General features: G+C 46.8%; 1 long non-coding RNA gene across 2 annotated transcripts; it reads left to right on the plus strand.

Annotated features, from left to right (window-relative positions):
* Positions 1-1,308: 1,308 nt before the first annotated feature.
* On the plus strand, positions 1,309-4,961 carry LOC146422805 (uncharacterized). 2 transcript variants are annotated; one of them, XR_014847892.1, is made up of 3 exons: positions 1,309-1,498; positions 2,190-2,958; positions 3,295-4,961. It is a non-coding gene; the product is annotated as an uncharacterized LOC146422805 (long non-coding RNA). The 2 variants fall into 2 exon arrangements; XR_014847893.1 differs by having other exon boundaries at positions 2,190-2,953; positions 4,538-4,961.
* The last annotated feature ends 5,828 nt before the right edge of the window (positions 4,962-10,789 follow it).

Genomic DNA, 10,789 nt, shown 5'->3' on the forward strand with positions numbered 1-10,789 from the left:
GACCTGCCTCTTTTGTTTCCCCAAATACTAAAAAGTTCCTGATAAAATTAGATCTACTGATGTAAACTGAACTTCTTTCTCTGTTCTCTCCTGCTACCTTCTGGTCAAAGTGTTTATTGTTCTCACAACATTTGCAATTTCGTTAAATTCAGCAAATAGCTCAAACAGGAGGAAAAAAAAACCAGAAAACCAACCAACCAAAGGAACCACCCAAACCCCATGAGAAGTGAGGTGTCTGCACATGCCGCCAATTAAACTTCTTTGCTCTTCATTTGTATTCACATCTTGCCAGCAGTTGCAGTTGGAAACTCTTGCTAAGTGATGCAGAGGCTTTAGAGAGTCCAGGACCAGTAAGGTGAAAGTGTTCAATAAATGAAGCAAGATTCAGAGAAGCTTCTTTTGAAGCTCCATAAAGCAGGGTTACAGCTGGAAGTGATTTGTAACAGCAGAAATGGAGTGGAATACAAGAAGCACTTGCAGCATTGCTTTCAAAATTCCTTACTAATTCTAAAGGAGTTTGAAACTCTAAGTTATTCACCAAATTTGACCAAGCAAAGTGCACTTCTAAAATTTCCCTAAATATGTGTGAAACCACACATATATGCAGTGAATAACTGAAATGGACATATCCATCACAGAAACTCATTAGGAGTGTGCTTAATTACCTGACTGCAAGGGCAACTTCTCTTTCTCTCTCTCTCTCTCCATTCCATTTCAGTCAGCAGATATGGTCTGAACTGAAGTATTGGAGAAGCTGATCTTCCCCTGCAGAACCATTCAGGACTGGGGAGTGCAGTGCTCCTGGGAATGTCTGTCTTTCCAAAGCACAGCTTTGAAAATATATGTCAACTCTACCATTTCTGTAGGGAGGCCCTTAGTTTATTCCTGACTATGCCAAAGCCTCCCACATTACGAGCACTTCACATTTTGTGAGGTGTAAAAAGTATTGAAACATAACCTGCAAGGAGACAGAGTAGAGACAACCCAGCCTTCTAGATTTTGTGGGGATCTCTACCAGGCATTTGCACATACAATTTTATTTTGATGACCAATACAGTCTCAAACCATGGGGTTTCACCTGCTTGCACAAACTACTAGATCTTCCTTGGGACAATACCTTCCTCTCACACGTGGCAGGAGTCACCTCCAGAGGCTGAGAGTTTCTGTCCTCTTCCCAATCCCCTTGTCAATGCCCACAGCCCCACCAAATCTCAACACGAGGAGCACAGATGGAACATACACAAGGTTAGGTACCACAGGAAGAGGGCAGCAAGAGTTTCAAGTTGTGCTCCTCCTGCCCACAGCTCTCCCCTCTCTGTTGTCACAGACAGAGGGAGGGCCTAGGAGGGACTGGGCCTGAGTGCAGTGACAGAGGCGCAGGCAGGGAAGGTGTGGGCAGAGCTGTTGTGCAGGCAGACAGAAGGTGCAGAGAGGTGAGCCAGAGCAGGCCTGGCCATGTGGAGTGCCCTGTGCACTGTGGGCTTCTTGCCCATTGTAGGTAAGTGAAGGGAAGGGCTGATGCCCCCAGGAGCTGAGCGTGGCCCTGTGCTCTGCTCGGCTCTGGGCAGCTGTGCTGAGCGCTTGCAGCCAGACCTGTTCTTGGCTCCAGCTGCCCAGCCATGCCTGTGGAGCCCGAGGAGAACAGCCCTGCTCCTCTTCTAGCTGGCAGCTCGGCACCTCCATCCATCCATCCATCCACTGGGCACTCGCAGGGCACCTCCCTGCTGCACTCAGACCTTGGGGCACAGCGCTCTGCCCTGGCACTGCACACTCTGCTGCTGGGCACTGCGGCCCCTCTGGCAAAGACCAGCTGGAGGATGGCAGCACAGGGCCCAAGCCTCAGCTGCCCGTCACAGCTTTTGTCTTTCCTGTGCTCATGTACAGCAGTTTCAGGGACAGGAGAGTGGCTTCCTCACCATCCTGTCTGGGCAAAGACAAAGGGATTTTTCACCCCATGGTGCAAATCCTTCTTGCTTCTTTGGGGAAAATCAGAAACAGCTTCCTGTCTGAGAGGGAAAAGGAGGGAGGGAAATCATAGTTGCTATGAACTCTGTCAGTCTGTGTCAGCTGGGTTCAAAGAGGATGATTTTGTCCTCCCACTGGTCCTGTGCCATTCCAAATCCTCATCAGCATTGCTCTGACCTTTGCTGAATCTTGAAGTGATCATGGCTTCTTCTTGCTATCTGCAGCTATGTCACTCGCCGGTGCAGTGACCTTGGAGCAGAACCCCAGGGAACTGACCGCGCGAGAGGGAGAACGAGTCACCTTCCAGTGCAGCATGACTGGAGGTAATATGAGGGACTACTCCATGTCGTGGTACCGTCAGGGCCGAAGTGGCATTCAGGAATGGATTTACAAGAATGATGCCTATGGAAGCGGTTTCCAAAATCGCTTTAAGATAAAAGACGAGAGCCGCAGGAAGAGATTTCCACTGCAGATCCTGCTGGTAAAGCAAGAGGACGCAGCCACGTATTACTGTCAAGCAGAATCACCCTGGAACAGCTCTGCAGCAGAGTGGACTAAAAACCACATGATGGGGAAGACAGATCTCTCAGCATTTCTTTCTAGCAGCTGCACCCCAGGGCTCTAGTCAGGCAGTTGCAGGTGCAGGAAACATCTCTCTGGCTTGGTGGCACTAGAAGGCAGTGGAGGGAAATGTGGTAGAAGGGCTGCTACCACTTGTGGTGCAGGAAGATCACTTCTGGGAACATCAGAGGTTGTTTGGGCAAGTGCTTGTTCAGTGCAAGTTTCCTGGGCCCCTCTCCAGCATATGCCTCATTTTCCCTCTGTGCCTTGACTGCAGAGCCATGGGATGATGGAGATGTGTTGCTGTAGCTTCCATGGGTCCTGTGGTGGATGGAGCCAGGCTGTTTAGGAGAGACAGATCAGCAGGGATGGCATTGCTCTGGGTGGCTGCTACAGAGCACCTGATCAGGAAGAAGGAGTTTAGAAGGTGTGGTGAGTTGACTTTGGTTGTCCTCTAGGAGGTCAGCAAGCTGCTGTCTCAGTGCTCCTCCTCTACTGGACAGGTGGAAAATATGCAATGAACACTTGTGGGTTGAGATAAGGACAGGGAGATGTCCCAGCAGTGCCACCATGGGAAAACACATGGTCTTGGGGAAATGAATTGAAGTCATTGCCAATAAAATCAATGTAGGTTAGTGAGGAATAAGAACAAATTACAAAGCATGTCCTCCAACTGGTCCCTGCACAGGGACGGGGAATGTGGCTTGTATTCCATTAAAAACATGTTTTCACTGCCATTTCTTCCTTCTCATTCTCTTCCCCCTTCAGTATGCAGTCCAACCCATGGACTACATTTCTCCAGGAACTTCTCCAATGCAGGTTCTTCCCTCTGGCTGCAGTTCCTCACAAGATCCTCCAGCCCCGTGGATGTTTTCCATGGGGTGTAGACCTTCAGGAACACACTGCAGCACTGTGGCTCCTCTGTGGGACAAAGGTTCTGCCAGAAAATCTCTTCTGGCCTGGGCTACTCACTCCATGGGACCTCATCTCCTGTCAAGAGCCTGCTCCAAATGTGCTCTCCATGGAATCGCAGATTTTTTCAGGCCATATCAACTCACTGCTGTGTGGGGTCCTGCACTGTCTGCAGGGTCAATGTTTGCTCCACCACCAATCCCCACCAGCTGAGAGGGACAAACCATGGTTTTCACCTTGAGCAGCTGTGGAATGTCTGCTCCGGGCTCTGCAGCACCTCCAGCCCCTCTTTCCTAAATCCTCCTCCTTGCTAATTGCAATTCTGATGCTTAGAAGGATGAGTCCTGCCTGAGACTATTAGTTTTTACCTCAGGGCTCATTGGTCTGAAGATCCAAACTATGCCAGCACTTCCCAGCTCAGAATACCCTGAGGCAAAGACAAAACATGGAGGGGCAAAGACAAAACATGGAAGGGCAACTCTGTTCAGCTCTTCTGTGGGTTCCATGGAGCCTTGGATGTGGCCAGGCATGAGGTCAGCCCAGGAGGGGAGAGGGACAGGCAGGGGAAAGGCCAGAAACTGGAAAAGGGACAGGAGAAATGTGGGGAGTTGAGTTAATTCTCTTCATAGGTGATACAACAGGACTATGTTTTGAATCTGTGCTGGAAAGAGTGTTGGTAATTCAGGGATGTTTGAGAGTGTTTACAGAGCTTACATGGAGTCAAGGCCTATTCTGCTCCTCATTCCACCCACCAGTGAGTAGCTGAGAGTGCACAAAATTTAGGAGGGAACACAGCTGGTTCAGCTGACCCCAGCTGGCCAAAGGGGTATTCCAGGTCACAGGACATCATGCTCAGCATATAAAGATGGGGAAGAGGAAGGAAAGAGGACATATTGAGTGATGACATTTGTATTTCCATGTAAGCACTCTGTGTGATGGAGCTCTGCTTGTCTGGAGTAGGCTGGACACTTGCCTAACAACTGGAAGTAGTGAATGAATTCCTTGCTTTGCTTTGCTTGCACATGCAATGTTTGCTTTATTTCTTAAATTGTCAACTTATTTATTAAACCTATGAATTTTCTCACTTTTACCCTTCCAGTTCTCTCCCCCATCAAAGAAAGGGCAAAGGAGCAAGCAGCTGTGTGGTGCTGAGTTACCATCTGTGGTTAAACCGTGACAAATTAACCCAATGAACACTGAAGGAGATGAAGTTTTAATGTGGAAAGGTGGAACTCAACTGCATTTGGATACTTCATGATGTTTAGAGAGTCTCACAATAACATTGCAGGAACACATAACAATAGTCAATTAATTAGATCTGAGGAACAAATGGCACTGCACAGGAACAGCATTGCCAAAGTGGACTTTCCCAGAACATGATGAAAAACTCCTTCTCTGCACTTGTAACTTTGGCTCCATGTGTATAAACACAGGGGCTCTTCTTCTGAGCACTGACCGTTCATTTCTTTATTTAGAAGTGTAGGCTTTCATGGAAGACATGAGGAGACCAATGCAAATGCATCCATGGGTTTGTGCCAATTCCCACCTTTGGCTCTATGGAAGGATTGCTGCAGTGCATTAATGTCATTAATTCAACATAGCACTGCCTGTCAGGACAATGTTATCTGTCTTGGAAAGGCTACAAACACAATGACAATGCCACTTGATTTCTTTTGTCAACTCGTCTTTTCTTTTAGGTGTCAGCAGCCCAAGGACTTCCCTAAGCAGATATTCCAGGTCACTTTTGAAATCACTGCTTTTAGCTGTCCTCTCCATAGTGGATGGACAGTGACTTACTGCTTCACCTTCAATATCTAGTTTTCTATGATCACCTGTAGTGTCTCCAGTGAATCCATCACCAGTGACTTCTCTGTTTTGTTAGAAAGGTTGAGTAGGATGTTTTTGTCCAGAGAAGAAGATAATTACCACCACAGTGTGTAAGAAAAAGTTGCCTTCCTGACAGATGTATCCCAGAACCAGCTCTCCATCAATAAAAGCCTTGGACACAGCCTCTGGTAAATGTGTGATGAAATCAGGTGGATTTGCTGGGAGAGAAGCTCAGAGTGAGCTACTCCTCTGCCTGCTCTCCCCCCTAAAAAGAAGAAATTTTTGTTAAAATACAAATGGAGATTTTGCAGGGAGCAAGAAGCATTATGCTGGAAGAGCCAGGGTAGTTTCTTCTGGAAAGAAGCAGTGTCAACCTCTCAGCAAGGGCGGAAGGAAGAATTCCAACAACCATGCATGCACAAACAACCTCCAAAATGTGCCTTCATAGGCCTAGGACTCATTTGTAGAGGAAACAGGGACTCCCTGTGTTGTGGTTTTGTCTTGTTGGAGGTTAAAGAGAAACGACGAGAGGGAACTCATGGCAGTCTCAATATGAGATATAAAGTAAGCTCCATTTTATTTCACCAAACGAGAGACTTATATACTGTTACAGAAGTTACTATTCATAGATACACACACACACCTGCAGTCTGTTCTCACACATTCAGGGATCCTCCTGTTAACTCCCTTATTCTTTTCTCATAACACTTCTGACTCCCTAATCTTTCTCATGACATTCTTCCCACAGAACATTCTCAGGCAAACAAACCACTGTAGCTTGTTGGAATTTTACTGAGGCCTGGGAATGCTGAAGCCTTGCTCAGGCCTGCTCAGTTAGCATGAGTTTTGCTGGAAAACTGCGTTTTCCAACAGGAGGTTAGGATTTTTCCCCATTTTTTCTTTCTCCCAGAGAATTTTTTCTCATTTGTTGCCTAAGAGATAAGAACGATGATACCTACGAGACAAAAGACTGGGGTGGGAGGGGGAAAGGGGTGCAATTTGTTACAGTCTCTTAGCTGGGGAGCTTTCTCTGAGGAAGTGAAGAGATATGATGTGACTTGGCTGGGGGTCAAGGGCTGTGCTCAGGGCTCTCTGGTTCTCTCTCAGGGATTGGAGGAGAGATGGTTGTGGTCTTGGTGCCAGGCTGATGCTGGGGAGAGAATTCGTTGCCACCACGGTGTTCTGTCCTTCACTGCTTCTCCTTACCATGGGTGAGCCTTTGCTTGCAAGAGCAATCATTGAACTGGGACCTCTTCTACACATGACCCCACTGGCAGGGACCCTCACCATCTGCTCGGGTGCTTCAGGGAAGCCTGGGACTCTTACCCTCTCCCCAGCTCTGGAGGGAGAGTCTCCCAGCTGCTTGCGGGAGCTGCTTTTGGAAGCTCAGCTGTTGCTGCCTATTGCTGCTGTTTTCTGCTGTTTTTTCGGCCTTTTTGCTACACTTTAACTCCACACCCCATGCCTGCCCAGACACCCAGCAGCTCCTGCCAGAGCTCTGGAGATTTTGCTACCATTTGCCACCCCAGGTGTGCTCACCTCTGCTGTTCCAGCTTGGTGCACTGAGATTCCTGCTACAGTCCATTTTGTCACCCGTATTGGCACTGAGACCAGCTGCTTCCCCCGTGAGTTTTGCAAAAGGAGCCACCTCCCCTCTTTGCTATCGCCTCAGCCGCCATTACCCAGTGGGGGAGAGGCAGCTGATCTCGCGCCACAGCGCCCCCTGCAGCCGCGGGGGAATCATTGCACCTGTGCTGCCCTGCCAGGAGCTAACAGCACCCCTGCCGGCTGTGACTGTAACTGCACTAAAGGGGAAGGTGCCTGACAGCCCAGAGAAGGCTGGTACTGGGTTTCTGGAGACTTTTTCTGTTTGTTATTGCAGTTGTTCTTGTTCTTTGTTGGTCTTGTTATACACATATATATATATACTGGTAAATAACTGTTATTCTTTTTCCTTTATCTTTGCCTGAAAGCCCTGTAATTTCAAAGTCATGACACTTTGGAGAGTAGGGGCTTCATATTTGTCATCCCAGGAAGTTCCCACCTTCCTTGGCAAACACCTGTCTTTCGAACCAACACACCTCTGAAGCAGAACTCCAGAAGAAGTTTTCAGTATCACCTGGTGGAACACAGCCTAAACATTCTATCCAACATTTCACCGACAGTATTGGAGCACCTCCTGTAAGATTTGGGAGGGCCTGTACCAGGACATTGATAGCAAAGAGAAAGGCAGAACTCAACTTTTAAAGCATAGAAATGTGAGTGCATGTGGCTTGTGGGAGACTGAGCACAGGTGTGTCTCTGTGGCCACTCAAATGAAAAGGGGCTGTTTAACCATCTGGGGGATCTCAGTAAGGAGCAGGGGGAGGTCTCACAGCTCTGGGAAGATTTGCCAGCCAGGGCAGGGCATGTGAGAGGCACCTGTGTGTGCCCAGGTCTGCTGCAGGAGGTGTTTAGGACTTGTTCCCTTTGTCATGCCAAGGGTTGGACAGACTGGGAGCATCACAGCACATTCCACAGCTTTCCTGCAGGACTCAAGCAATAAGGGAGAGAAAACAATTTGACAGACATGAGGGAATAGCAGATGCAGATGCCCATCTTTCCCATGGGAAATAGCAGCACTGCTGTTAAAACCAGTGGTGAAAAATGAGAAACACACCTCTGTCCTTGGGAACAACAACAGTGCAAACGAGATGAAATGATGCACTTTGCTTTTTTGTATTAGAACTGCATCTGAGGACTAGGAAAATGGTCCACAATTCCAGGCTACCACTACTCAAAATGATTTAAGTGAGATAAAAATCAAAGTAAAAGCCAACTTCAGTCAACTATAACCCGATGTTCCCCACCTTCAAACTCAGTGAAAGACACATACAAATAAAACTCCAAGCAGTTGCCAACTCAGTGGTCAAATGATCAGTTCATAAGATTAAAAAACATAAGGGGGGAAATTCCGATCTAATTGGAGTCAAAACTCATATGACCCTTATCAAAACAGAACTCAAAAAAGAAATACTAAAAATTAAACAACTGAGTAAATAACCATCTTTAGGACATTAAAGAAAACAGAGTTGATTAAAGCATCATTAATGCTGAACCAAAATATCTTCAGAACAATTTCTAAACATAGGCAGACTTTGTCTTTGGCATGCAAATAGGCTTTGAGGATAGATGTGCATTAAGGTGAAGAAAGGCTTAGAAAATATAGAATGAAAATAAATTGAAAATTATTAAGCCTGGGTAACTCCCAGCAAGATACCAGTTGGGGCAATATTTTAATGAGATTAATATTAACTGTTCAATATGCCAAAAAAACCAAGGATGATGTTATTTTCAGTGTAGAGAATCCTCTAGAACAGTATTAGATGTTGAGAAGTAGAACAATGCAGTGGAAGAGGAACACAAAAGGCAGCACCTCAAAGACATGAAAGAGGAGACATCACCTGGCACTGAAAAAATCCCCAAATGATTTTGTAGAGCTGTCTAGCACAGTGCGGGCTACGTACCACAGTGATTGAAAACAACTGAATCACCATACAAAAACTACCTCCCTCACTTCTCTTGAAGGGATAAACACAGTGCCCCACCAAGTGTGTGCACATATACAAATTTGATTCCCAGAATGACTCAAACAGCAGAAAAACCCTCCTATTTTTCCAAGACCAATTTCTTCAGTATTCAGCATCAGATCTTGCCTCTTGCAAACAGGTCATTTTACACATTTGATTGCCAGCTCCAGCTGAACAAGTGGGCAAGAATGTTCTGTATTTAGATGTTTGCATTTTAGCTCAGCATTATGTTCTTCTCTTTGTCTCAGAGCACAGAAGAGGATTTTGGTACGAAAATGAACCTGTTTAACTTCAGATCGCACAACGACCAGCTGGTGCATGAAGAACAAGACCTGGAGACCAAAAAGGGCATTTCCCGCAAGGAACCTCTCAGATACAGGCATCAGAACAGGGACTGAATCACTTATAGTTGCTTTGTGCTTACCTGTTATGAGTTTGTTCAGGAGTCCTTTGTTCATCATTTTGGCCTTCTGACACAATGCCTGACTTACTGCTTTGTCAAGAGGAATCATTCTTGATGTTGAAGGAGCTAATCTCTGAAAATGAGCAGCTCCCCTAAACCCCTCCTCTTTCTGGGACCGTAACCTACGGGATTGCTCCAAGTAGATCCCTGAAGAGCCCAAATTCTGCTTTCCTGAAGCCCAGGGCTCCAGTTCTGTTTTTTGCATTGTTCTCCCTGGATCCTGAGCTCAAACACTGCATGGTCACTGCAGCCAAGGCTGCTCCGACCACCTCCTGGGTCACATGAGCTGTCCCACCACTTCTCTCTGCTGTCCATTAGGTCCCAGCCCTGCACCAACTGGTGCAGCCTCAGTCTCTCGTGTTTGTTCCCCATTCTCCATGTGTTTCTACACAGGCACTGTTGAGGCACCCAGCCTTGGTAACTTCCCGAAGCCCAGAGGATTTTCTTTTCCCTCACAGATACTCCTTGTGTATGTCCACACTCTCCAAGTGTACCTCTTTCAGCCCTTTGGTTTTTTTCAATATTATGAAGCCTGTCCTGTTCATATCATTCCTCACGTTTTGTACCAACATTTGCCACTGTTTTCTCATTGGATTACAATGTTCTCACTTCTCCTTTTAACCCATTCCTCCAACCACTCCCAGAGCCATCCTGCCGCTTCCCAAGTCTCCTATTGCCTTATCCACAAGAAAGAGAAGTAGGGATAATGGACTGCAGGGGCAATAAATTTTGCACATCTTTTGAAAGCATCCCTAGTTCAAGTCCATGACAAGACGATGGCTGATCCAGCCACACAGAGCCTTCCTTTGCTATCACTCACCACTTTTTCTGGTGCTCCTCTGTGGCTCAGGGCTGATGGGCTTGGACACCTCATCTGACAGAGCTCCCAGATTCTCATTTGTGAGGACAGCTCTTAGTCTACCCTGTAGCTACAAATCTCCATGTGAAGCAAGAGCCTTCACCTTGGTGCCAGACGCTCCCAGGCTTTGTCATCGTGGGAACCTCCATTTCCCATCCTGATGGGCACAGACTCAACAAGCCCCACCTTTGCTAGAAAAGGCAGGGATGGGCTCCTGAAGCTGCAGAGTCTCAGAGGTCAAGCTCACCTCTGGACATCAAGGTCCAGATAGGGTTCATGATGCAGAACTTGACTATCATGAAGGATTTGGTCAATGTGCAACACCTCCTTTACTCTTTGATCATCACTCCCAAGGTTTCAGTGCCTCTACGTAACAAAGAACAATCATTTGGCCTACTTTCTGCTCTTACCTAAAACAGCAGAAAGACTTTCTAAGGTACTAAATGACCCTCAGACACCAATTATAAGAGCCCAGATGGTACTTCATCCTTCAGTGCTTCTGAACACTGAAAAAAAAGAGGGAAAGTGGACAGCTTCCTGCAAGTCAGAAGAATTTGCAGAATTGCTTTGAAGCAACATGAAAAATACTGATTATTTACCTGCTTTCTATCCACCTTAACTCCATCGGACTTT

This window comes from Lichenostomus cassidix, unplaced genomic scaffold (genome assembly GCF_008360975.1).
Source record: "Lichenostomus cassidix isolate B80296 unplaced genomic scaffold, HeHo_3.0 HiC_scaffold_659, whole genome shotgun sequence".
Taxonomy (NCBI): domain Eukaryota; kingdom Metazoa; phylum Chordata; class Aves; order Passeriformes; family Meliphagidae; genus Lichenostomus; species Lichenostomus cassidix.